The sequence below is a fragment of the Nerophis lumbriciformis genome, linkage group LG11, assembly GCF_033978685.3.
Source record: "Nerophis lumbriciformis linkage group LG11, RoL_Nlum_v2.1, whole genome shotgun sequence".
Taxonomy (NCBI): Eukaryota; Metazoa; Chordata; class Actinopteri; order Syngnathiformes; family Syngnathidae; genus Nerophis; species Nerophis lumbriciformis.
In genome coordinates this window covers 33609705-33637453 of record NC_084558.2, presented here as the reverse complement: position 1 = coordinate 33637453, position 27749 = coordinate 33609705, and the positions used below count along the sequence as shown (strand labels likewise).

The window sequence follows — 27749 nt, the reverse complement described above, 5'->3', positions numbered from 1 at the left end:
AATAACTGTCATATTGAGTGTGGCAGTTATACTGTTATTATGAGTAAAACCTATTTTTTGTATTTGTAAACCTTACCAAAATTCCTGATTCTGGTAAATCCCACATCGATACAATATTACAGGAATTTTTAGACATAAAGCATGTTTGGTTTTGGAGTTATGTTTATGTAACTTTCATATTTAGTATGAACGTTATACCATCATATTGAGTAAAAAAAACGAATTTGTATCTTTACAAACCTTACAAAATATTTTTTTCCAGTAAAATTCACAAATATACCTTTCTCTAGGCATTATTAGTCATTTTGCATTTGTGTTTTAGGAGTTATGTTTAATTAACTGTCATATTGAGTGTGGCAGTTATACTGTCACTTTGAGTAAAACCTATTTTTTGTATTCGTAAACCTTACCAAAATACCTGATCTGATAAAACTCACATATATTCAACATTACAGGAATTTTTAGACGGATTGCATATTTGGTTTTGGAGTTGTGTTTATATAACTTTCATATATAGTATGACCGCTATACTGTTAAATTGTGTAAAAAAAACTAACTTGTGTTTTTACGAACCTTACAGAATATTTTTTCCAGTAAAACTCACAAAGATACATTCCTCAAGGCAATATTAGCCATTTTGTCGGATTGATTGTGACAGTATAGTGGCATTATGAGTAAAACTAATATTTTGTATTTGTATACCTTACAAAAACAACTGATTCTAGTGAAACTCACATGGATACAAAATTATAGGTGTTTTTAGACATAATGCATGTTTGGTGGCAGTCAATGTGGCAGTTATACTGTCATTATGAGTAAAACCTAATTTTTGTATTTGTCAACCTTACCAAAATACCTGATTCTGGTAAAACTCACATAGATACAATATTACAGGCATTTTTAGACATAATCCATGTTTGGTTTTGGAGTTATGTTTATATAACTTTCATATTTAGTATGGCAGTTATACCATCATATTAAATAAAAAAAACTAACTTGTGTCTTTATAAACCTTACAAATTATTTTTTTCCAGTAAAACTCACAATGATACATTTCTCCAGGCATTATTAGCCATTTATCATGTTTGGTTTAGGAGTTATGTTTAAAAAACTGTCATATCAAATGTTGCAGTTATACTGTCATTATGAGTAAAGCCCAAGTTTTGTATTTGTAAACCTTACCAAAATACCTGATTCTGGTAAAACTCAATTCAATTCAATATTACAGGCAGTTTAAAACAGATTGCAAGTTTGGTTTAGGAGTTTGGTTTTGGAATTATGTTTATATAACTTTCATATTTAGTATGACAGTTATACCATCATATTGAGTAAAACAAACTAACTTTTGTCTTTACAAACCTTACAAAATATTGTTTTCTTGTAAAAATTACAAAGATACATTTCTCCAGGCATTATTAGCCATTTAAAATGTTTTGTTTAGGAGTTATGTTTAAATAACTGTTATTTTGAATATGGCAGTTATACTGTCATTATGATTAAAACCCAATTTTTGTATTTGTAAACCTTACCAAAATACCTGATTCTGGTAAAACCCACATAGATTCAATATTACAGGCATTTTTAGACATATTGCAAGTTTGGTTTTTGAGTTATGTTTATTTAACTTTCATATTTAGTATGACGGTTATACTGTCATATTAAGTAAAAAAAACTAACTTGTGTCTTTAAAAACCTTACAAAATATTTTTTTTCCCAGTAAAACTCACAAAGATTCATTTCTCCAGGCATTATCAGCCATTTAGCATATTTGGTTTAGTAGTTATGTTTAAATAACTTTTATTTTGAATATGGCAGTTATACTGTCATTATGAGTAAAACCTACTTTTTGTATTTGTAAACCTTACCAAAATACCTGATTCTGGTGAAACTCACATAGATTTAATATCACAGGCATTTTTAGACATAATGCATGTTTGGTTTTGGAGTTATGTTTTATAACTGTCATTTTGATTGTGGCAGTTATACTGTCATTATGAGTAAAAAAACTAACTTGTGTCTTTACAAACCTTTTTTTTTTTTTTTTTTTCCCAGTTAAACTCAGAAAGATACATTTCCCCAGGCATTATTAGCCATTTATCATGCTTGGTTTAGGAGTTGTGTTTAAATAACTGTCATATTGAGTGTGGCAGTTATACTGTCATTATGAGTAAAACCTATTTTTTATATTTGTAAACCTTACCAAAATACCTGATTCTGGTAAAACTCACATAGATACAATATTACAGGCATTTTTAGACATAATCCATGTTTGGTTTTGGAGTTATGTTTATATAACTTTCATATTTAGTATGGCAGTTATACCATCATATTAAATAAAAAAAACTAACTTGTGTCTTTATAAACCTTACAAATTTTTTTTTTCCAGTAAAACTCGCAAAGATACATTTCTCCAGGCATTATTAGCCATTTATCATGTTTGGTTTAGGAGTCATGTTTAAATAACTGTCATATCAAATGTTGCGGTTATACTGTCATTATGAGTAAAACCCAAGTTTTGTATTTGTAAATTTTACCAAAGTACCTGATTCTGGTAAAACTCACATAGATTCAATATTACAGGCAGTTCAAGACAGATTGCAAGTTTGGTTTAGGAGTTTGGTTTTGGAATTATGTTTATATAACTTTCATATTTAGTATGACAGTTATACCATCATATTGAGTAAAAAAAAAACTAACTTTTGTCTTTACAAACCTTACAAAATATTTTGTTCTAGTAAAACTCACAAAGATTCATTTCTCCAAGCATTATTAGCCATTTAGCTTTTTGGTTTAGGAGTTATGTTTAAATAACTGTTATTTTGAATATGGCAGTTATTCTGTCATTATGAGTAAAACACAATTTTTGTATTTGTAAACCTTACCAAAATAACTGATTCTGGTAAAACTCACATTGATTCAATATTACAGGCAGTTCAAGACAGATTGCAAGTTTGGTTTAGGAGTTTGGTTTTGGAATTATGTTTATATAACTTTCATATTTAGTATGACAGTTATACCATCATATTGAGTAAAAAAAAAGCTAACTTGTGTCTTTACAAACCTTACAAACTATTGTTTTCCAGTAAAACTTACAAAGATACATTTCTCCAGGCATTATTAGACATTTTGCATGCATGGTTTAGGAGTTATGTTTAAATAACAGTCAGATTGAATGTGACAGTATACTGTCATAGTAGTTTTTTACTCAATATGCCAGTAATGTTCTTAAAATCCTGAGATAATGCTAAAAAAGCAATACAAATGTTTTTTATCATAATTCCTACACCACACATGCAACATGTGTAATAATGCCTGAACACATGTATCTTTGTTAGTTTTACTAGAAAAATTATCTTTTGTAAGTTTTGCAAAGAAGCAAATTCGTTTTTTTTAATTCAATATGACAGTATTACTGTCATACCAAATATCAAAGTTATATAAACACAACTCCAAAACTGAACATGCATTATGTCTAAAAATGCACAAAATATTGTATCTATGTGAGTTTTAAAGGAACCGGGAATTTGGTAAGGTTTACAAATACAAAAATTAGGGTTTACTCATAAAGACAGATAACTGCTACATTCAATTTGACAGTTATTTAAACATAACTTCCTAAACACACATGCAAAAAGGTTAATAAAGCCTAAAACAATGCATCCTTGTGAGTTTTACTCGAAACATATGCTTTTTTAAGGCTTGCAAACACAAAAATAGTTTTTTACTCAATATGACAGTAATGTTCTTAAAATCCTGAGATAATGCGAAAAAAGCAATAAAAATGTTTTTCAACATAATTCCTACAAAAAACTTGCAAAATGTCCAATATTGCCTGGAGACATGTAACCCTGTTAGTTTCACTAGAAAAATTATCTTTTGTAAGTTTTGCCATGACGCAAGTTAGTTTTTTTTAATTCAATATGACAGTATAACTGTCATACCAAATATGAAAGTTATATAAACATAACTCCAAAACTGAACATGCAATATGTCTAAAAATGCTTAAAATATTGTATCTATGTGAGTTTTACCAGAATCAGGTAATTTGGTAAGGTTTACAAATACAAATTTATTTATTTTTTTCATAATGACAGTATATCTGCTACATTCAATTTGACAGTTATTTAAACAAAACTTCCTAACCACACATGCAAAAAGGCTAATAAAGCCTAAAACAATGCATCCTTGTGAGTTTTACTCGAAACATATGCTATTTTAAGGCTTGCAAACACAAAAAGTAGTTTTTTACTCCTTATGACAGTAATGTTCTTAAAATCCTGAGATAATGCGAAATAAGCAATAAAAATGTTTTTCAACATAATTCCTACACCAAACATGCAACATGTCTAATAAGGCCTGCAGACATGTATCTTTGTTGGTTTTCCTAGAAAAATGATCTTTTGTAAGTTATGCAACGATGCAAGTTAGTTTTTTTAATTCAATATGACAGTATAACTGTCATACCAAATATAAAAGTTATATAAACATAACTCCAAAACTAAACATGCATTATGTCTAAAAATGCCTGTAATATTGTATCAATGTGAGTTTCACCAGAATCAGGTAATTTGGTAAGGTTTACACATACAAAACTTGGGTTTTTTTCATAATGACAGTATAACTGCTACATTCAATTGGACAGTTTTGTAAACATAACTTCCTAACCACACATGCATAAAGGCTAATAAAGCCTAAAAAAATGAATCCTAGTGAGTTTTACTCGAAACATATGATATTTTAAGGCTTGCAAACACAAAAAGTAGTTTTTTACTCCTTATGACAGTAATGTTCTTAAAATCCTGAGATAATGCGAAATAAGCAATAAAAATGTTTTTCAACATAATTCCTACACCAAACATGCAACATGTCTAATAAGGCCTGCAGACATGTATCTTTGTTTGTTTTCCTAGAAAAATGATCTTTTGTAAGTTATGCAACGATGCAAGTTAGTTTTTTTAATTCAATATGACAGTATAACTGTCATACCAAATATGAAAGTTATATAGACATAACTCCAAAACCGAACATGCATTATGTCTAAAAATGCCTGTAATATTGTATCTATGTGAGTTTTACCAGAAACAGGTAATTTGGGAAGGATTACAAATATAAAAATTAGGTTTTACTCATAATGACGGATAACTGCCACAATCAAAATGACAGTTTTTTTAACATAACTTCTAAACCAAACATGCTAAATGGCTAATAATGCCTGGAGAAATGTATCTTTGTGAGTTTTACTGGGGAAAAAAACAAATTGTAAGGTTTGTAAAGACACAAGTTAGTTTTTTTAACTCAAAAAGACAGTATAACTGTCATACTAAATGGAAAAGTTATATAATTATAACTCCAAAACCAAACATGCATTATGTCTAAAAATGCCTGAAATGATGTATCCATGTGAGTTTTACTAGAATCAGTTGTTTTTGTAAGTTTTGCAAATACAAAATTATGGTTTTACTCACTATGACAGTGTACTGTCACATTCAATCTGACAGTTATTAAAACATAACTCCTAAACCAAACATTCAAAATGAGAAATGTATCGCTGTGAATTTTTCTGGAAAAAAATATTTTGTAAGGTTTGTAAAAAAACAAGTTAGTTTTTTTTTTTACTCAATATGACAGCAGTATACTGTCATAGTGAGTAAAACCAATATTTTGTATTTGCAAACCTTACAAAAACAACTGATTCTAGTAAAACTCACATGGATACAATATTACAGGCATTTTTAGATATAATGCATTTCGAGTTATGTTTATATAACTTTTACATTTAGTATGACAGTTATACTGTCATATGGAGTAAAAAAGAACTAACTTGTGTCTTTACAAACCTTACAAAAAAAAAAAATTCCAGTAAAACTCACAAAAATGCATTTCTCCAGTCATTATTAGCCATTTAGCATGTTTGGTTTAGGATTTATGTTTAAATAACTGTCATTTTGAATGTGGCAGTTATACTGTCATTATGATTAAAACCAAATTTTTGTATTTGTAAACCTTACCAAAATACCTGATTCTGGTGAAACTCACAGAGATTCAATATTTCAGGCATTTTTAGATGGATTGCAGGTTTGGTTTTGGAGTTATGTTTATATAACTTTCATATTATAGAACTCAGTGGCCTAGTGGTTAGAGTGTCCGCCCTGAGATCGGTAGGTTGTGGGTTCAAACCCCGGCCGAGTCATACCAAAGACTATAAAAATGGGACCCATTACCTCCCTGCTTGGCACTCAGCATCAAGGGTTGGAATTGGGGGTTAAATCACCAAAAATGATTCCTGGGCGCGGCCACCGCTGCTGCCCACTGCTCCCCTCACCTCCCAGGGGGTGATCAAGGGTGATGGGTTAAATGCAGAGAATAATTTCGCCACACCTAGTGTGTGTGTGACAATCATTGGTACTTTAATTTTTAACTTTAATATTTAGTATGAAAGTTATACTGTCATATTGAGTAAACAAAAACAACTTGTGTCTTTACAAACCTTACAAATAATTTTTTTTCCAGTAAAACTCACAAAGATACATTTTTCCAGGCATTACTAGCCATTTTGCATGTGAGGTTTAGGAGTTATATTTAAATAACTGTCATAATGCATGTGGCGGTTATACTGTCATTATGAGTAAAACATATTTTTTGTATTTGTAAACCTTAACAAAATACCTGATTCTAGTAAAACTCACATAGATTCAATATTACAGTCATTTTTAGACGGATTGCATGTTTGGTTTTGGAGTTATGTTTATATAACTTTCAAATTTAGTAAGACAGTTATACCATCATATTGAGTAAAAAAAACTAAAAATACAAAATATTTGTTTTCCAGTAAAACTCACAAAAATACATTTCTCCAGGCATTATCAGCTATTTTGCATTTGTGGTTTAGAATTTATGTTTAAATAACAGTCAGATTGTATGTGACAGTATACTGTCAAAATTTTGTTTTTTCAAACCTTACAAAAACAACTGATTCTACTAAAACTCACATGGATACAATATTATAGGCATTTTTAGACATAATGCATGTTTGGTTTTGGAGTTTTGTTTAAAAAACTGTTGCATTTAGTATGACAGATATACTGTCATATGGAGTAAAACAAAAATTACTTGTGTCTTTACAAACCTTACAAAATATTTTTTTTCCCAGTAAAACTCACAAAGGTAACATTTCTCCAGGCATTATTAGCCATTTAGCATGTGTGGTTTAGGAGTTATGTTTAAATAACTATCATATTGCGTGTGGCAGTTATACTGTCATTATGAGTAAAACTTATTTTTTGTATTTGTAAACCTTACCAAAATACCTGATTGTAGTAAAACTCACATAGATACAATATTACAGGCATTTTTAGACGTAATGCATGTTTGGTTTTGGAGTTATGTTTATATAACTTTCATATTTAGTATGACAGTTATACTGTCATATTGAGTAAAAAAAAACTAACTTGTGTCTTTACAAACCTTACAAAATATTTTTTTTTCCAGTAAAACTCACAAAGATACATTTCTCCAGGCATTATTAGTCATTTTGTATGTTGCGTTTAGAGTTATGTTTAAATAACTCTCAGATTGAATGTGACAGTATACTGTCATAGTGAGTAAAACCAATATTTTGTATTTGCAAACCTTACAAAAACAACTGATTCTAGTAAAACTCACATGGATACAATGTTAAAGGTATTTTTAGACATAATGCATGTTTGGTTTTGGAGTTATGTTTATATAAATTTTACATTTAGTATGACAGTTATACTGTCATATGGAGTAAAAAACAACTAACTTATGTCTATACAAATCTTAAAAAATATTTTTTTCCAGTAAAACTCACAAAAATACATTTCTCCAGGCATTATTAGCCATTTTGCATCTGTGGTTTAGAATTTATGTTTAAATAACAGGCAGATTGAATGTGACAGTATACTGTCATAGTGAGTAAAATCAAAATTTTGTATTAGCAAAACTTACAAAAACAACTGATTCTAGTAAAACTCACATGGATACAATGTTACAGGCATTTTTAGATATAATGCATTTTTGGTTTTGGAGTTAGGTTTATACATTTTTTACATTTAGTATGACAGTTATACTGTCAAATTGAGTAAAAAAAAAACTAACTTGTGTCTTTATAAACCTTACAAAATATTGTTTTTCTTTAAAACTCACAACGATACCTTTCTCCAGGCATTATTAGCCATTTAGCATGTTTTGTTGAGGAGTTATGTTTAAATAACTGTAATTTTGAATGTGGCAGTTATACTGTCATTATGAGTAAAACCTAATTTTTGTATTTGTAAACCTTACCAAAATACATGATTCTGGTAAAACTCACATAGATTCAATATTACAGGCATTTTTTAGACGGATTGCAAGTTTGGTTTTGGAGTTATGTTTATATAACTTTCATATTTAGTATGACAGTTATACTGTCATATTGAGTAAAAAAAAACTAACTTGTGTTATTAAAAACTTTAAAAAAAAAAATTTTCCAAAAAAATTCACAGAGATACATTTCTCCAGGCATTATTAGTCATTTTGAATGTGTGGTTTAGGAGTTATGACTAAATAACTGTCAGATTGAATGTGACAGTATACTGTCATATTGAGTAAAACCAATATTTTGTATTTGCAAAACTTACAAAAACAACTGTTTCTGGTAAAACTCACATAGATACATTATTACAGGCATTTTTAGACATAATGCATGTTTGGTTTTGGAGTTATGTTTATACAACTTTCAAAAACTCACTTGTGTCTTTATAAACCTTACAAATTCTTTTTTCCAGTAAAACTCACATAGATACATTTTTCCAGGCATTGTTAGCCATTGTGGTGAAGAAGGAGCTGAGCCGGAAGGCAACGCTCTCAATTTACCAGTCGATCTACGTTCCCATCCTCACCTATGGTCATGAGCTTTGGGTTATGACCGAAAGGACAAGATCATGGGTACAAGCGGCCAAAATGAGTTTCCTCCGCCGGGTGGCGGGGCTCTCCCTTAGAGATAGGGTGAGAAGTTCTGTCATCCGGGGGGAGCTCAAATTAAAGCCGCTGCTCCTCCACATCGAGAGGAGCCAGATGAGGTGGTTCGGGCATCTGGTCAGGATGCCACCCTAACGCCTCCCTAGGGAGGTGTTTAAGGCAGGTCCGACCGGTAGGAGGCCGCGGGGAAGACCCAGGACACGTTGGGAAGATTATGTCTCCCGGCTGGCCTGGGAACGCCTCGGGGTCCCACAGGAAGAGCTGGACGAAGTGGCTGGGGAGAGGGAAGTCTGGGCTTTCCTGCTTAGGCTGCTGCCCCCGCGACCCGACCTCGGATAAGCGGAAGAAGATGGACTGTTGGATTATTAGCCATTGAGCATGTTTGGTTTAGGAGTAATGTTTAAATAACTGTCATTTTGAATATGGCAACGACACTGTCATTATGAGTAAAACCTAATTTTTGTATTAGTAAACCTTACCAAATACCTGATTCTAGTAAAACTCATACATATTCAATATTACAGGCATTTTTAGACGGATTGCAAATTTGGATTTGGAGTTATGTTTATATAACTTTTACATTTAGTATGACAGTTATACTGTCATATTGAGTAAAAAAGTAACTTGTGTCTTTACAAACCTTACAAAATATTTTTTCCAGTAAAACTTACAAAGATACATTTCTCCAGGCAATATTAGCCATTTTGAATGTGTGGTTTAGGAGTTATGTTTAAATAACTGTCAGATTGAATGTGACAGTATACTGTCATAGTGAGTAAAACCAATATTTTGTGTTTGCAAAACTTACAAAAACAATTGATTCTAGTAAAACTCACATGGATACATCACTACAGGCATTTTTAGACATAATGCATGTTTAGTTTTGGAGTTCTGTTTATATAACTTTTACATTTGTTATACTGTCATATTGAGTAAAAAAAAATAACTTGAGTCTTTACAAACCTTACAAAATATTTTTTTTTCCAGTAAAACTCACAAAGATACCTTTCTCCAGGCATTATTAGCCATTTAGCATTTTGGTTTAGGAGTTATGTTTAAATATCTGTCATATTGCGTGTGGCAGTTATACTGTCATAGTGAGAAAAAATTAATTTTTGTATTTGTAAACCTTACCAAAATACCTGTTTCTAGTAAAACTCACATGGATTCAAAATTACAGGCATTTTTAGACATAAGGCATGTTTGGTTTTGGAGTTATGTTTATATAACTTTCATATTTAGTATGACAGTTATACAACAATATTGAGTAAAAAAACAACTAATTTGTGTCTTTACAAACCTTACAAAATATGTGTTTCCTGTAAAACTCACAAAGATACATTTCTCCAGGCATTATCAACCAATTTGCATGCGTTGGTTTAGGAGTTATGTTTAAATAACTGTCAGATTGAATGTGACAGTATACTGTCAGAGTGAGTAAAACCAATATTTTGTATTTGCAAACCTTACAAAAACAACTGATTCTAGTAAAACTCACATGGATTCAAAATTACAGGCATTTTTAGACATAAGGCATGTTTGGTTTTGGAGTAATGTTTATATAACTTTCATATTTAGTAAGACAGTTATACAGTAATATTGAGTAAAAAAAAACTAATTTGTGTCTTTACAAACCTTACAAAATATTTGTTTACAGTAAAACTCACAAAGATACATTTCTCCAGGCATTATCAATCAAGTTGCATGTGTTGGTTTAGGAGTTATGTTTAAATAACTGTCAGATTGAATGTGACAGTATACTGTCATAGTGAGTAAAACCAATATTTTGTATTTGCAAACCTTACAAAAACAACTGATTCTAAAAAAACTCTCAGATTTAATATTACAGGCATTTTTAGACGGACTGCATGTTTGGTTTTGAAGTTATGTTTATATAACTTTCAAATTTAGAAAGACAGTTATAACATCATACTGAGTAAAAAAAACTAATTTGTGTCTATACAAACCTTACATAATATTTGTTTCCAGTAAAACTCACAAAAATACATTTCTCCAGGCATTATCAGCTATTTTGCATCTGTGGTTTAGAATTTATGTTTAAATAACAGTCAGATTGAATGTCACAGTATACTGTCATAGTGAGTAAAACCAAAATTTTGTATTAGCAATACTTACAAAAACAACTGATTCTACTAAAACTCACATAGATACAATATTATAGGCATTTTTAGACATAATGCATGTTTGGTTTTGGAGTTATGTTTATATAACTTTTACATTTAGTATGACAGTTATACTGTCATATGGAATAAAAAAAAACTAACTTGTGTCTTTACAAACCTTACAAAATATTTTTTTTTCAGTAAAACTCACAAAGGTTCATTTCTCCAGGCATTATTAGCCATTTAGCATGTTTGGTTTAGGAGTTATGTTTAAATAACTGTCATATTGCGTGTGGCAGTTATTCTGTCATTAAGAGTAAAACTTAATTTTTGTATTTGTAAACCTTACCAAAATACCTGATTGTAGTGAAACTCACATATATACAATATTACAGGCATTTTTAGACATAATGCATGTTTGGTTTTGAAGTTATGTTTATATAACTTTCAAATTTAGTAAGACAGTTATACCATCATACTGAGTAAAAAAAACTAATTTGTGTTTATACAAACCTTACATAATATTTGTTTCCAGTAAAACTCACAAAAATACATTTCTCCAGGCATTATTAGGTATTTTGCTATTGTGGTTTAGAATTTATGTTTAAATAACAGTCAGATTGAATGTGACAGTATACTGTCATAGTGAGTAAAACCAACATTTTGTTTTTGCAAACCTTACAAAAACAACTGATTCTAGTAAAACTCACATAGATTTAATACTACATGCATTTTTAGACGGACTGCATGTTTGGTTTTGAAGTTATGTTTATATAACTTTCAAATTTAGTAAGACAGTTATACCATCATATTGAGTAAAAAAAACTAACTTGTGTCAATACAAACCTTACAAATTATTTTTTTCCGGTAAAACTCATAAAAATACATTTCTCCAGGCATTATTAGCTATTTTGCATTTGTGCTTTAGAATTTATGTTTAAATAACAGTCAGATTGAATATGACAGTATACTGTCATAGTGAGTAAAACCAAAATTTTGTATTAGCAAAACTTACAAAAACAACTGATTCTACTAAAACTCACATAGCCAGAATATTATAGGCATTTTTAGACATAATGCAAGTTTGGTTTTAGAGTTATGTTTATATAACTTTTACATTTAGTATGACAGTTATACTGTCATATTGAGTAAAACCTATTTTTTGTATTTGTAAACCTTAACAAAATACCTGATTTTAGTAAAACTCACATAGATTCAATATTACAGTCATTTTTAGACGGATTGCATGGTTGGTTTAGGAGTTATGTTTAAATAACTGTCAAATTGAGTATGAAAGTATACTGTCATAGTGAGTAAAACCCATGTTTTTTATTTGCAAACCTTTCAAAAACAACTGATTCTAGTTCAAATCACATGGATTCAATATTACAGGCAATTTTACACATTTGGATGTTTGATTTAGGAATTATGATGGAATACATTTGTATTGCTTTTTTCGCATTATCTCAGGATTCTAAGAAAATTACAGTCAAATTGGGTAAAAAAAACAACTAATTGTGTTTGTAAGATTTAAAAAAGCATATGTTTCGAGGAAAACTCACAAAGATGCATTATTTCAGGCATTTTTAGCAATTTTTCATGTATAGTTTAGAAGTTATTTTTAAATAACTGTCATATTTACTGTGACATTTATACTGTCAGTATGTGTGAAACCTAACTTTTGTATTTGCAACCCTTACAACCAGTAAAACTTCAGGCATTATTAGTTAAACTCACATAGATTCAATATTACAGGCATTTATAGACATTCAACATGTTTAATTTAAAAGTTGTGTTTGAATACATTTTTATTGCTTTTTTTGCATTATCTCAGGATTCTAAGAACATTACTGTTATATTGAGTAAAAAAAACTACATTTTGTCTTTCCAAACCTTACAAAATATAATTTTTCCAGTAAAACTTCAGGCATCATTAGTCATTTTGCATGTGTGTTTTCGGAGTTATGTTTAAATAACTGTCATATTGAGTATGACAGTATAACATCATAGTGAGTAAAACCCATATTTTGTATTTGCAAACCTTACAAAAACAACTGATTATAGTTAAAATCACATGGATTCAATATTTCAGGCATTTTTACACATTTGCATGTTTGATTTAGGAATTATGATGGAATACATTTTTATTGCTTTTTTCGCATTATCTCAGGATTCTAAGAACATTACTGTCATATTGAGTAAAAAAACTACATTTTGTCTTTGTAAACCCTACAAAATACAATTTTTTCCAGAAAAACTCACAAAATACATTTCTCCAGGCATTATTAGTCATGTTGCATGTGTGTTTTCAGAGTTATGTTTAAATAACTGTCATATTGAGTATGACAGTATAATGTCATAGTGAGTAAAACCCATATTTTTATTTGCAAACCTTCTATACACAAATGATTCTAGTGAAACTCACATAGATTCAATATTACAGGCATTTTTACACATTTTGCATGTTTGATTTCGGAATTATGATGGAATACATTTGTATTGCTTTTTTCGCATTATTTCAGGATTCTAAGAACATTACTGTCCTATTGAGTAAAAAAAACTACTTTTTGTTTTTGAAAACCTTACAAAATATAATTTTTCCACTAAAACCCACAAAGATACATTTCTCCATCTGGAGATATGTATCTTCTGGAGTTTTGCTCGAAAAAAAAATATTTTGTAAGGTTTGTAAAGACACAAGTTAATTTTTTTACTCAATATGACAGTATAACTGTTATACTAAATATGAAAGTTATATGAACGTAACTCCAAAACAAAACATGCATTATGTCTAAAAATGCCTGTAATATTGTATCCATGTGAGTTTTACTAGAATCAGTTGTTTTTGTAAGGTTTGCAAATACAAAACATATGATTTTCTCACTATGACAGTATACTGTCACACTCAATCTGACAGTTATTTAAACATAACTCCTAAACCACACATGTAAAATGGCTAATAATGCCTGGAGATATGTATCTTTGTGAGTTTTACTGCAATTAAATATTTTGTAAGGTTTGTAAAGACACAAGTTAGTTTTTTTTACTCAAAAATACAGTATAACTGTCATACTAAATATGAAAGTTATATAAATATAACCCCTAAACCAAATATGCATTATGTATAAAAATCTATGTGAGTTTAATTAGAATCAGTGTTTTTTGTAAAGTTTGCAAATACAAAATATGGGTTTTTCTCACTATGACAGTATACTGTCACACTCAATCTGACAGTTATTTAAACATAACTCCTAAACCACACATGCAAAATGGCTAATAATGCCTGGAGATATGTATCTGTGTGAGTTTTGCTAGAAAAAATATTTTTTGGAAGGTTTGTAAAGACACAAGTTAGTTTTTTTTACTCAATATGACAGTATAACTGTCATACTAAATATGAAAACTATATAAACATAACTCCAAAACCAAACATGCATTATGTCTAAAAATACCTGTAATTTTGCTATGTTATTTAACTAGAATTTTTTGTTTTTGTAAAGTTTGCAAATACAAAATATGGGTTTTTCTCACTGACAGTATACAGTCACACTCAATCTGAAAGTTATTTAAACATAACTCCTAAACCACACATGCAAAATGGCTAATAATGCCTGGATATATGAATCTTTGTGACTTTTACTAGAAAAACTATATTTGTAAGGTTTACAAAGACACAAGTTAGTTTTTTTTACTCAAAGGGACAGTATAATGTCATACTAATTATTAAAGTTATATAATTATATCTCCAAAACCAAATATGCATTATGTCTAAAAATGCTTTTAATATTGTATCCATGTGAGTTTTACTAGAATCAGCTGTTTTTGTAAGGTTTGCAAATACAAAATATGTTTTTTTCTCACTAGGACAGTATACTGTCACACTCAATCTGACAGTTATTTAAACATAACTCCTAAACCTGTAGTGGTTGGACTAAGGGGAGGTGACGGCGACAGACACTAGATGGCAGTATGTACAATGATTTATTATATATATTAACCATATATATATATATATATATATATATATATATATATATATATATATATATATATATATATATATATATATATAATAATCAAACAATACAAACATAAACTAAGGAAAATGGAGTGTGAACTAGATCCAAAAGTGTATGTGATGTGTGGCTATGTGTGTGATTAGCTGTAGTGTGTGTTACCAAGTGTTGTGTTGGGCGAGAGGAGGAACAAGGCAGGAAGACAGTCCATTGGGCAGGCAGATGATCCAGGGCAGGAGAGAAGAGGCAAGATCCGTTTCCAAGCGGGAGGTCGAGAATCCAAAAGGGCAGTCCGGGAGGTAGGGGAAACAACAGGGGATCACGGAAGAACACGGGAAGCGCTGCAGGAAGACAACAGGAACATCAGAACACAACGGAAACACGGAAGTCACAGGGGAGGCGCGAGTTCGCGGGATGGAAGCCAGACACGGGATGCTTACAAGGGTAAGAAGACTATACTCCGGCGAGCGACCGAAGGTTGTCCAGGCTTAAGAAGACCGCTTGATCATCACAGGCAGGTGTGCCGATTGCCGGCAAATGATTGCAGCTGGCGGCTTCTGCTGGGCGGAGACGCGCGCGGCGTGTCCCTGGCTGAGCGCAGCCGTGGGCGTGTCCCGAGGTGCACTCACTGGAGTGCACAGATGGATGAACGGCGTTGGCAGGAGTCTGAGCCGTAACAAAACCACACATGCAAAATGGCTAATAATGCCTGGAGATATGTATCTGTGTGAGTTTTGCTAGAAAAAATATTTTTTGTAAGGTTTGTAAAGACACAAGTTAGTTTTTTTTACTCAATATGACAGTATAACTGTCATACTAAATATGAAAACTATATAAACATAACTCCAAAACCAAACATGCATTATGTCTAAAAATACCTGTAATTTTGCTATGTGATTTAACTAGAATTTTTTGTTTTTGTAAAGTTTGCAAATACAAAATATGGATTTTTCTCACTGTGACAGTATACAGTCACACTCAATCTGACAGTTATTTAAACATAACTCCTAAACCACACATGCAAAATGGCTAATAATGCCTGGAGAAATGTATCTTTGTGAGTTTTACTGGAAAACAATATTTTGTAAGGTTTGTAAAGACACAATTTAGTTTTTTTACTCAGTATGACAGTATAACTGTCATACTAAATATGAAAGTTATATAAACATAACTCCAAAACCAAACATGCATTATGTCTAAAATGCCTGTAATATTGTATCCATGTGAGTTTAACTAGATTCAGTTGTTTTTGGAAAGTTTGCAAATACAAAATATGGGTTTTTCTCACTATGACAGTATACTGTCACACGCAATCTGACAGGTATTTAAACATTTTGTGATGGGACACAAGTAGGGGATTTAATTTTTTTTTATGTTTCATTGCCATGAATGTCTTTGAGTGTTTTTATTGTTGTGGATTTTAATTGCATGTTTTATTGCTGTGGCATTTGATTGTATTTTTAATTGCATGTTTTTACACGTTGCAGACTTTGATTGTATTTTTAAGTGCATGTTTTTTACACTTGGCGGACTTTGACTGTATTTTTAATTGCATGTTTTTATTCCTTGTGGACTTTGCTGGCATTTTAAGACGTTGCCCCTTTTAGCTTGTTGCCCTTGACAACCAGAGTGCCCAATCGAACGGCACCTGAAATCAGACGCACCTGTGGAGCATTAGGGCTGCACACATTTAAAAAGGAGCGACCAGGAGGATTGACAGGCTTGACAAGGAGGACCGGGTGAACGCGCGCAGGTTGGGAAGGAATCCCCAGCAGACCCGCAGGCTACCGGAGCGAACCCCCAGAATCCCAAAACACGCATGGGCAGAGTTCCTCCAAAGTAAGTGTCGTGCCTTGTAGATTTGCGGGGGTATTCAACTGCCTTGGGCTGTGGGCTTGCCGCTCGTGCGTCGTGCGCTGGCTGTGTGGTTCTGTGAGCAGGAGCGATCGGGACCCAGAGACCTGCAGTGACCCCGGGGAGAGACCAAGAGGCGGAGCGAGCCGGGACAAGTACGGCCACGTAGGTCCAGCGAGTGACCGGAGACTGGCGAGGACGGTGGACGTTTCCAATACTCCTACGCGGAATTACAGCACCCTGCCTTGTGTGTAAGTGTGACGTCAGCCCTGAGAGCGTCTCCGTGTTTTTAAAGTATTTTATCCCCGTGGCCTGCTTCTGATTTAATTTGTGTGCAGGAGGACGGCATGGAAGTGAGCGGAGCCAGGACACTGACCACGCCTATCGTGGCTGTACCCTCACCATATTATTGTTTACCAATTGGTATTTTTAGTGTTATTAACTTGACTGTTTTTTAATATGTCTTGTAATAAATTGTAAATCAGCATCGTTATCTTTCCTTATTTTGGGACAGTTGCTCTAACTGCATTGGGTTCTTGAAATTTATAGTAGATTTTAAAACATTTTTATTAGATTTTAATATCCCACCACTCGGTTCCATCACATTTCCACCTAAACCACACATGAAAAATGGCTAATAATTCCTGGAGATATGTATCTTTGTGAGTTTTACTGGAAAAATTCATTTTGTAAGGTTTGTAAAGACATGTTAGTTTTCTTTACTCAAGATGACAGTATAGCTGTCATAGTAATTATAAAGATATAATAAATGATAAATGGGTTATACTTGTATAGCGCTTTTCTACCTTCAAGGTACTCAAAGCGCTTTGACATTATTTCCACATTCACCCATTCAGACAAACACTCACCACTGATGGCGGGAGCTGCCCAGCAAGGCGCTAACCAGCAAACATATATGAAAGTTATATAAACATAACCCCTAAACCAAACAAGCATTATGTCTAAAAATGCCTGTAATAGTGTATCCATGTGAGTTTAACTAGAATCAGTGGTTTTTATAAGGTTTGCAAATACAAAATATGGGTTTTTCTCACTATGACAGTATACTGTCACATTAAATCTGACAGTTATTTAAACAAAACGCCTATACCACACATGTACAATGGCTAATAATGCCTAGAGTATTGTATATTTGTGATTTTTACTGGAACAAAAATTTTTGTATATGTAGTATACTGTCATAGTGAGTAAAACCCATATTTTGTATTTGCAAACCTTACAAAAAACACTGATTCTAGTTAAACTCACAAGGATACAAAATTACATGCATTTTTAGACATAATGCATGTTTGATTTAGGGGTTATGTTTATATAACTTTCATATTTAGTATGACAGTTATACTGTCATATTGAATAAAAAAAACGAATTTGTGTCTTTGCTAACCTTACAAAATATATGTTTTCTAGGAAAACTCACAAAAATACACATCTCCAGGCATTATTAGCCATTTTGCATGTGTGGTTTAGGAGTTATGTTTAAATAACTGTCAGATTGAGTGTGACAGTATACTGTCAGAGTGAGAAAAACCCATATTTTGCATTTGCAAACCTTACAAAAACAACAGATTGTAGTTAAACTCACATGGCAATATTACAGGCATTTTTAGACATAATGCATGTTTGGTTTTGGAGTTATGTTTATATAACTTTCATATTTAGTATGACAGTTATACTGTCATTTTGAATACAAAAACGAATATGTGTCTTTGCTTACCTTACAAAATATATTTTTTCTAGTAAAACTCACAAAAATACACATCTCCAGGCATTATTAGCCATTTTGCCTGTGTGGTTTAGGAGTTATGTTTAAATAACTGTCAGATTGAGTGTGACAGTATACTGTCATAGTGACAAAAAAACATATTTTGTATTTGCAAACCGTACAAAAACAACTAATTCTAGTTAAACTCACATGGATACAATATTACATGCATTTTTAGACATAATGCATGTTTGGTTTTGGAGATATAATTATATAACTTTCATATTTAGTATGACAGTTATACTGTCATATTGAGTAAAAAAAACTAACTTGTGTCTTTACAAACCTTACAAAATATTTTTTCTTCCAGCAAAACTCACAAAGATACATACCTCCAGTCATTATATGCCCTTTTTCATGTGTGGTTTAGGAGTTATGTTTAAATAACTGTCAGATTGAGTGTGACAGTATACTGTCATAGTGAGAAAAACCCAATATTTGTATTTGTAAACCTTACAAAAACAACAGATTCTAATAAAACTCACATGGATACAATATTTCAAGCATTTTTAGACATAATGCATATTTGGTTTTGGAGATATAATTATATAACTTTAATAATTAGTATGACAGTTATACTGTCCTTTTGAGTAAAAAAAACTAACTTGTGTCTTTGCAAACCTTACAAATATAGTTTTTCTAGTAAAAGTCACAAAGATTCATATATCCAGGCATTAATAGCCATTTTGCATGTGTGGTTTAGGAGTTATGTTTAAATAACTGTCAGATCTAGTGTGACAGTATACTGTCATAGTGACAAAAAAACATATTTTGTATTTGCAAACCGTACAAAAACAACTAATTCTAGTTAAACTCACATGGATACAATATTACATGCATTTTTAGACATAATGCATGTTTGGTTTTGGAGATATAATTATATAACTTTCATATTTAGTATGACAGTTATACTGTCATATTGAGTAAAAAAAACTAACTTGTGTCTTTACAAACCTTACAAAATATTTTTTCTTCCATCAAAACTCACAAAGATACATACCTCCAGTCATTATATGCCCTTTTTCATGTGTGGTTTAGGAGTTATGTTTAAATAACTGTCAGATTGAGTGTGACAGTATACTGTCATAGTGAGAAAAACCCAATATTTGTATTTGTAAACCTTACAAAAACAACAGATTCTAATAAAACTCACATGGATACAATATTTCAAGCATTTTTAGACATAATGCATATTTGGTTTTGGAGGTATAATTATATAACTTTAATAATTAGTATGACAGTTATACTGTCCTTTTGAGTAAAAAAAACTAACTTGTGTCTTTGCAAACCTTACAAATATAGTTTTTCTAGTAAAAGTCACAAAGATTCATATATCCAGGCATTAATAGCCATTTTGCATGTGTGGTTTAGGAGTTATGTTTAAATAACTGTCAGATTGAGTGTGACAGTATACTGTCATAGTGAGAAAAAAACATATTTTGTATTTGTAAACCATACAAAAACAACTGATTCTAGTTAAACTCACAAGGCAATATTACAGGTATTTTTAGACATAATGCATGTTTGGTTTTGGAGTTATGTTTATATAACTTTCATATTTAGTATGACAGCTATACTGTCATATTGAGTAAAAAAAACAAACTTGTGTCTTTACAAACCTTCCAAAATATTTTTTTCGAGCAAAACTCCCAAACATACATATTTCCAGATATTATTAGCCATTTTGCATGTGTGGTTTAGGAGTTACGTTTCAATAACTGTCAGATTGAGTGTGACAGTATACTGTCATAGTGAGAAAAACCTACATTTTTTATTTGCAAACCTTACAAAAACAACTGATTCTAGTTAAACTCACATGGATACAATATTACAGGCATTTTTAGACACAATGCATGTTTCGTTTTGGAGTTATGTTTATATAACTTTCATATTTAGTATGACAGTTATACTGTCAAATTGAGTAAAAACAAAACTAACTTGTGTCTTTACAAACCTTAGAAAATATGTTTTTCCAGTAAAACTCACAAAGATTAATTTCTCCAGGCATTATTAGCCATTTTGCATGTGTGGTTTAGGAGTTATGTTTAAATATCTGTCAGATTGAGTGTGACAGTATACTGTCATAGTGAGAAAAACCCATATTTTGTATTTGCAAACCTTACAAAAACAACAGATTCTAGTTAAACTCACATGGCAATATTACAGGTATTTTTAGATATAATGCATGTTTGGTTTTGGAGTTATGTTTATATAGCTTTCATATTTAATATGACAGTTATACTGTCATATTGAGTAAAACAAACTAACTTGTGTCTTTAGAAACCTTACAAAAAATATGTTATCCAGTACAACTCACAAATATACATATCTCCAGGCATTATTAGCTATTTTGCATGTGTGGTTTAGGAGTTATGTTAAAATAACTGTCAAATTAAGTGTGACAGTATACTGTCATAGTGAGAAAAACCCATATTTTGTATTTGCAAACCTTACAAAAAACACTGATTCTAATTAAACTCACATGGATACAATATTACAGGCATTTTTATATATAATGCATGTTTGGTTTAGGGGTTATGTGTATATAACTTTCATATTTAGTATTACAGTTATACTCTCATTTTGAGTAAAAAAAACCAAACTTGTGTCTTTACAAACCTTACAAAAAAGTTTTTTCCAGTAAAACTCACAAAGATACATATCTCCAGGCATTATTAGCCATTTAACATGTGTGGTTTAGGCGTTATGTTTAAATAACTGTCAGATTGAGTGTGACAGTATACTGTCATAGTGAGAAAAACCCATATTTTGTATTTGCAAACCTTACAAAAACCACTGATTCTAGTTAGACTCACAAGGATACAATATTACAGGCATTGTTATGCATAATGCATATTTGGTTTTGGAGTTATGTTTATATAGCTTTCATATTTAGTATGACAGTTATACTAACATATTGAGTAAAAAAAAAACTAACTTTTGTCTTTACAAACCTTACAAAAAAATCATTTTTCTAGTTAAACTCACAAAGATACATATCTCCAGGCATTAATAGCCATTCTGCATATGTGGTTTAGGAGTTATGTTAAAATAACTGTCATATTGAGTGTGACAGTATACTGTCATAGTGAGAAAAACCCATATTTTGTATTTGCAAACCTTACAAAAACAACTGATTCTAGTTAAACTCACATGGATTTAATATTACAGGCATTTTTAGACATAATGCATGTTTGGTTTTGGAGTTATGTTTATTTAACTTTCTAATATGGTTGCTGGTTAGCGCCTTGCATGGCAGCTCCCGCCGTCAGTGTGTGAATGTGTGTGTCAATGGGTGAATGTGGAAATACTGTCAAAGCGCTTTGAGTACCTTGAAGGTAGAAAAGCGCTATACAAGTATAACCCTTTTATCATTTATTATTTATTTATAATATAGCATGAAAGCTATAACGTCTTCATGAGTAAAAAAAAACTAACTTGTTTCTTTACAAACCTTACAATATGTATTTTTCTAGTTAAACTCACAAAGATACATATCTCCAGAAAATTATTAGCCATTTTGCATGTGTGGTTTAGGAGTTATGTTTAAAAAACTGTCAGATTGAGTGTGACAGTATACTGTCATAGTGAGTAAAACCCGTATTTTGTTTTTGGAAACATTACAAAAACAACTGACTCTAGTTAAACTCACATGGATACAATTTTACAGGCATTTTTAGACATAATGCATGTTTGGTTTTGGAGTTATGTTTATATAACTTCCATATTTAGTATGGCAGTTATCCTGTCATATTGAGTAAAAAAAAAACTAACTTGTGTCTTTACAAACCTTACAAAATATTTGTTTTTAGTAAAACTCACAAAGATACATAATAAAAACTAATATAAATATTAAGAACCCAATGCAGTGAGAGCAACTGTCCCAAAATAAGGAAAGATAATGATGCTGATTTACAATTTATTACAATACATATTAAAAAACAGTCAAGTTAATAACACTAAAAATACCAATTATAAATAAATGTTGTTGTTAAATGGGTTTTACTTGTATAGCGCTTTTCTACCTTCAAGGTACTCAAAGCGCTTTGACACTACTTCCACATTTACCCATTCACACACACATTCACACACTGATGGAGGGAGCTGCCATGCAAGGCGCTAACCAGCACCCATCAGGAGCAAGGGTGAAGGTGTCTTGCTCAGGACACAACGGACATGACGAGGTTGGTACTAGGTGGGGATTGAACCAGGGACCCTCCGGTCGCGCACGGCCATTTTTCCACTGCGCCACGCCGTCCCACTTGGTAAACATTAATATGGTGAGGGTACAGCCACGACAGGCGTGGTCAGTGTCCTGGCTCCGCTCACTTCCATGGCGTCCTCCTGCACACAAATTAAATCGGAGGTAGGCCACGGGGATAAAATACTTTAAAAACACGGAGACGCTCTCAGGGCTGACGTCACACTTACACACAAGGCAGGGGACCCTGCCCATGCTGTAATTCCACGTAGGAGTATTGGGTACGCCCACCCTCCTCACCAGTCTCCGGTCACTCGCTGGACCTACGTGGCCGTACTTGTCCCGGCTCGCTCCGCCTCATGGTCTCTCCCGGGGGTCACCGCAGATCTCTGGGTCCCGATCGCTCCTGCTCACAGAACCACACAGCGAGCGCACGACGCACGAGCGGCAAGCCCACAGCCCAAAGCAGTTGAATACCCCCGCAAATCTACAAGGCACGACACTTACTTTGGAGGCAGAGTTTCCTCCGCCCCTGCGTGTTGTGGGATCCTGGGGGTTCGCTCCGGTAGCCTGCGGGTCTGCTGGGTAGTCCTGGGGGTTCGCTCCGGTAGCCTGCAGGTCTGCTGGGTAGTCCTGGGGATTCCTTCCCAACCTGCGCGCGTTCAGCCGGTCCTCCTTGCCAAGCCTTTCGATCCTCCTGGTCGCTCCTTTTTAAATGTGTGCAGCCCTAATGCTCCACAGGTGCGTCTGATTTCAGGTGCCGTTCGATTGGGCACTTTGGTTGTCAGGCGCAACAAGCTAAAAGGGGCAACGTCTTAAAATGCCAGCAAAGTCCACAAGGAATAAAAACATGCAATTAAAAATAAAAAAATAAAGTCAAAGTCCTCCAACTGTAAAAACATGCAATTAAAAATACAATGAGAGTCTACAACGTGTAAAAACATGCAATTAAAAATACAATCAAATTCCACAGCAATAAAACATGCAAATAAAATCCACAACAATAAAAACACTCAAAGACATTAATGGCAATGAAACATAAAAAAAATAAAATCCCCTACTTGTGTCCCATCAAATAATGTTTAAAAAACTGTCAGATTGAGTGTGACAGTATACTGTCATAGTGAGAAAAACCCATATTTTGTATTTGCAAACCTTACAAAAACAAGGGATTCTAGTTAAACTCACATGGATACAATATTACAGGCATTTTTAGACATAATGCATGTTTGGTTTTGGAGTTATGTTTATATAACTTTCATATTTAGTATGACAGTTATACTGTCATATTGAGAAAACAAAACTAACTTGTGTCTCTACAAACCTTACAAAATATTTTTTTTCGAGCAAATCTCCCAAAGATGCATATCTCCAGATATTATTAGTCATTTTGAATGTTTGGTTTAGGAGTTATGTTTAAATAGCTGTCAGATTGAGTGTGACAGTATACTGTCATAGTGAGAAAAACCCATGTTTTGAATTTGCAAACCTTACAAAAACAACTTATTCTAGTTAAACTCACATGGATACAACATTACAGGCATTTTTAGACATAATACATGTTTGGTTTTGGAGTTATGTTTATATAACTTTTATAATTAGTATGACAGTTATCCTGTCCTATTGAGTAAAAAAAAAAAAACTTGTGTCTTTACAAACCTTACAAAATATGTTTTTCCAGTAAAACTCACAAAGATACATATTTCCAGGCATTATTAGCCATTTTACATGTGTGGTTTAGGCGTTATGTTTAAATAACTGTCAGCTTGAGTGTCACAGTATACTGTCATAGTGAGAAAAACCCATATTTTGTATTTGCAAACCTTACAAAAACCACTGATTCTATTTAAACTCACATGGATTACAGGCATTTTTAGACATAATGCATGTTTGGTTTTGGAGTTATGTTTAAACAATTTTCATATTCAGTGGTTAGAGTGTCCACCCTGAGATTGGTAGGTTGTGAGTTCAAACCTTGGCCGAGTCATACCAAAGATTATGAAAATGGGACCTGTTACCTCCCTGCTTGGCACTCAGCATCAAGGGTTGGAATTGGGGGTTAAATCACCAAAAAAATGATTCCCGGGCGCGGCCACCGCTGCTGCCCACTGCTCCTCTTACCTCCCAGGGGGTGATCAAGGGTGATTGGTCAAATGCAGGGAATAATTTTGCCACACCTAGTGTGTGTGTGACAATCATTGGTACTTTAACTTAAATATTTAGTAAGACAGTTATACTGTCATATTGAGTAAAAAACAAAAACTAACTTGTGTCTTTACAAACCTCAAGTCCTTACAAACCTTACAAAAAATGTTTTTCCAGTAAAACTCACAAAGATACCTTTCTCCAGGCATTAGTAGCCATTTTGCATGTGTGGTTTAGAAGTTATGTTTAAGTAACTGTCAGATTGAGTGTGACAGTATAGTCATAGTGAGAAAAACCCATATTTTGGGCGGTATAGCTCGGTTGGTAGAGCGGCCGTGCCAGCAACTTGAGGGTTGCATGTTCGATCCCTGCCTCTGCCATCCTAGTCACTGCCGTTGTGTCCTTGGGCAAGACACTTTACCACCTGCTCACAGTGCCACCCACACTGGTTTAAATGTAACTTAAATATTGGGTTTCACTATGTAAAGCGCTCTGAGTCACTTGAGAAAAAGCGCAATATAAATGTAATTCACTTTACACTTCACTTCACATATTTAGTCTGACAGTTATACTGTCATATTGACTAAAAAAAAAACGAACTTGTGTCTTTACAAACCTTACAAAATATTGTTTTCCAGTAAAACTCACAAAGATACATTTCTCCAGGCATTATTAGCCATTTTACATGTGTGGTTTAGGAGTTATGTTTAAATAACTGTCAGATTGAGTGTGACAGTATCTGTCACAGTGAGAAAAACCCATATTTTGTATTTGCAAACCTTACAAAAACAATAGATTCTAGTTAAACTCACATGGCAATATTACAGATATTTGTAGACATAATGCATGTTTGGTTTTGGAGTTATGTTTATATAGTTTTCATATTTAGTATGACAGTTATACTGTCATATTGAGTATAAAAAAACTAACTTGTGTCTTTACAAACCTTACAAAAAATATTTATTTACTGCCATAGTGAGTAAAACCCATATTTTGTATTTGCACTCGAGAGAACAGGTTCCAAAGCCCTCGCTGTGCATCGAAGTGAGTCCAACTATATCTAGCAGGAACCTCTCCACCTGGCGCACCAGATCAAGCTCCTTCCGTCCCAGCGAGGTAACGTTCCACGTCCCAAGAGCTAGCTTATGTAGGCGATGATCGGACCACCAAGTGCCCTGCCACCCAGCTCTATGACCCAGCCCATTGGAGGGGGGACCCACGTTGCCTCTTCGAGCTGAGCCCGGCCGGGCCCCATGGGGACAGGCGCTCGCCATCGTGCCCCACCTCTGGGCCTGGCTCTACTTGGGAGCCACGGTGACCCGCGTCCGGGCGAGGAAAAATCTAGGTCCTCGATTTGTACTTTTCATAAAGGTCTTTGAGCTGCGCTTTGTCTGATCCCTTACCTAAGTACTGTTTGTCTTGGGAGACCATACCAGGGGGCATAAAAGGCCCCGGACAATATAGCTCCTAAGATCACTGGGACACGCAAACTCCTCTACCACAATAAGGTGGCGGCTCAGAAAGGAGATTATATGAACATAACTCCAAAACCAAACATGCAATATGTCTACTAAACATGCCTGTTATATTGTATCTATGTGAGTTTTACGAGAATCGGTTGTTTTTGTAAGGTTTGGAAATACAAAAATTAGGTTTTACTCACTATGACAGTATACTGTCACACTCAATATAACAGTTAATTAAACATAACTCCTAAACCACACACAAAATGGCTGAAAAAAAATGCCTGGAGAAATGTATCTTTGTGAGTTTTACTGGAAAAATATATTTTGTAAGATTTGCAAAGACACAAGTTTGTTTTTTTAACTTAATATGACAGTATAACTGTCATACTAAATATGAAAGTTATATAAACCTAACTCCAAAACCAAACATGCATTATGTAAAAGAAATGCCTTTAATATTGTATCTATTGAATTTGACTAGAATCAGGCGTTTTGGTAAGGCTTGCAATACAAATATTAGAATTTATTCAGTATGACAGTGTACTGTCATACTCAATATGACAGTTATTTAAACATAACTCCTAACCACACATGCAAAATGACTAATAATGCCTTGAGAAATGTATCTTTGTGAGTTTTACTGGAAAAATTATATTTTGTAAGGTTTGGAAAAACAAAATGGAATTTTTTTACTCGATATGACAATAATAATCTTAGAATCCTGAGATAATGCAAAAAAGCAATAAAAATGTCTTCAAACACAACTTCTTAACCAACCATGTAAAATATCTAAAAATGGCTGTAATATTGAATCAATGTGAGTTTTACGAGAATCAGTTGTTTTTGTAAGGTTTACAACTACAAAAGTTAGGTTTCACACATAATGACAGTATATGCCACACTCAATATGACAGTTATTTAAAAATAACTTCTAAACTATACATGAAAAATGGCAAAAATACCTGAAATAATGCATCTTTGTGAGTTTTATTTGAAACATATGCTTTTTTAAATCTTGCAAACAATAAGTAGTTTTTTTTTACTCAAGATGACTGTAATGTTCTTAGAATCCTGAGATAATGCAAAAAAATAAATAAAAAAGTATTCCATCATAATACCTAAATCAAATATGCAAAATGTGTAAAAATGCCTGTAATATTGAATGCATGTGATTTTAACTAA

The 27749-nt window shown here is 32.6% G+C and overlaps 1 long non-coding RNA gene across 1 annotated transcript; it reads right to left on the bottom strand.

Annotated features, from left to right (window-relative positions):
- Nucleotides 1-22809: 22809 nt before the first annotated feature.
- On the bottom strand, nucleotides 22810-23594 carry LOC133610042 (uncharacterized). Its single transcript, XR_009815822.1, has 3 exons — nucleotides 23464-23594; nucleotides 23187-23362; nucleotides 22810-23099 (listed from the first exon to the last, which is right to left on the bottom strand). It is a non-coding gene; the product is annotated as an uncharacterized lncRNA (long non-coding RNA).
- Between the last annotated feature and the right edge of the window lie 4155 nt (nucleotides 23595-27749).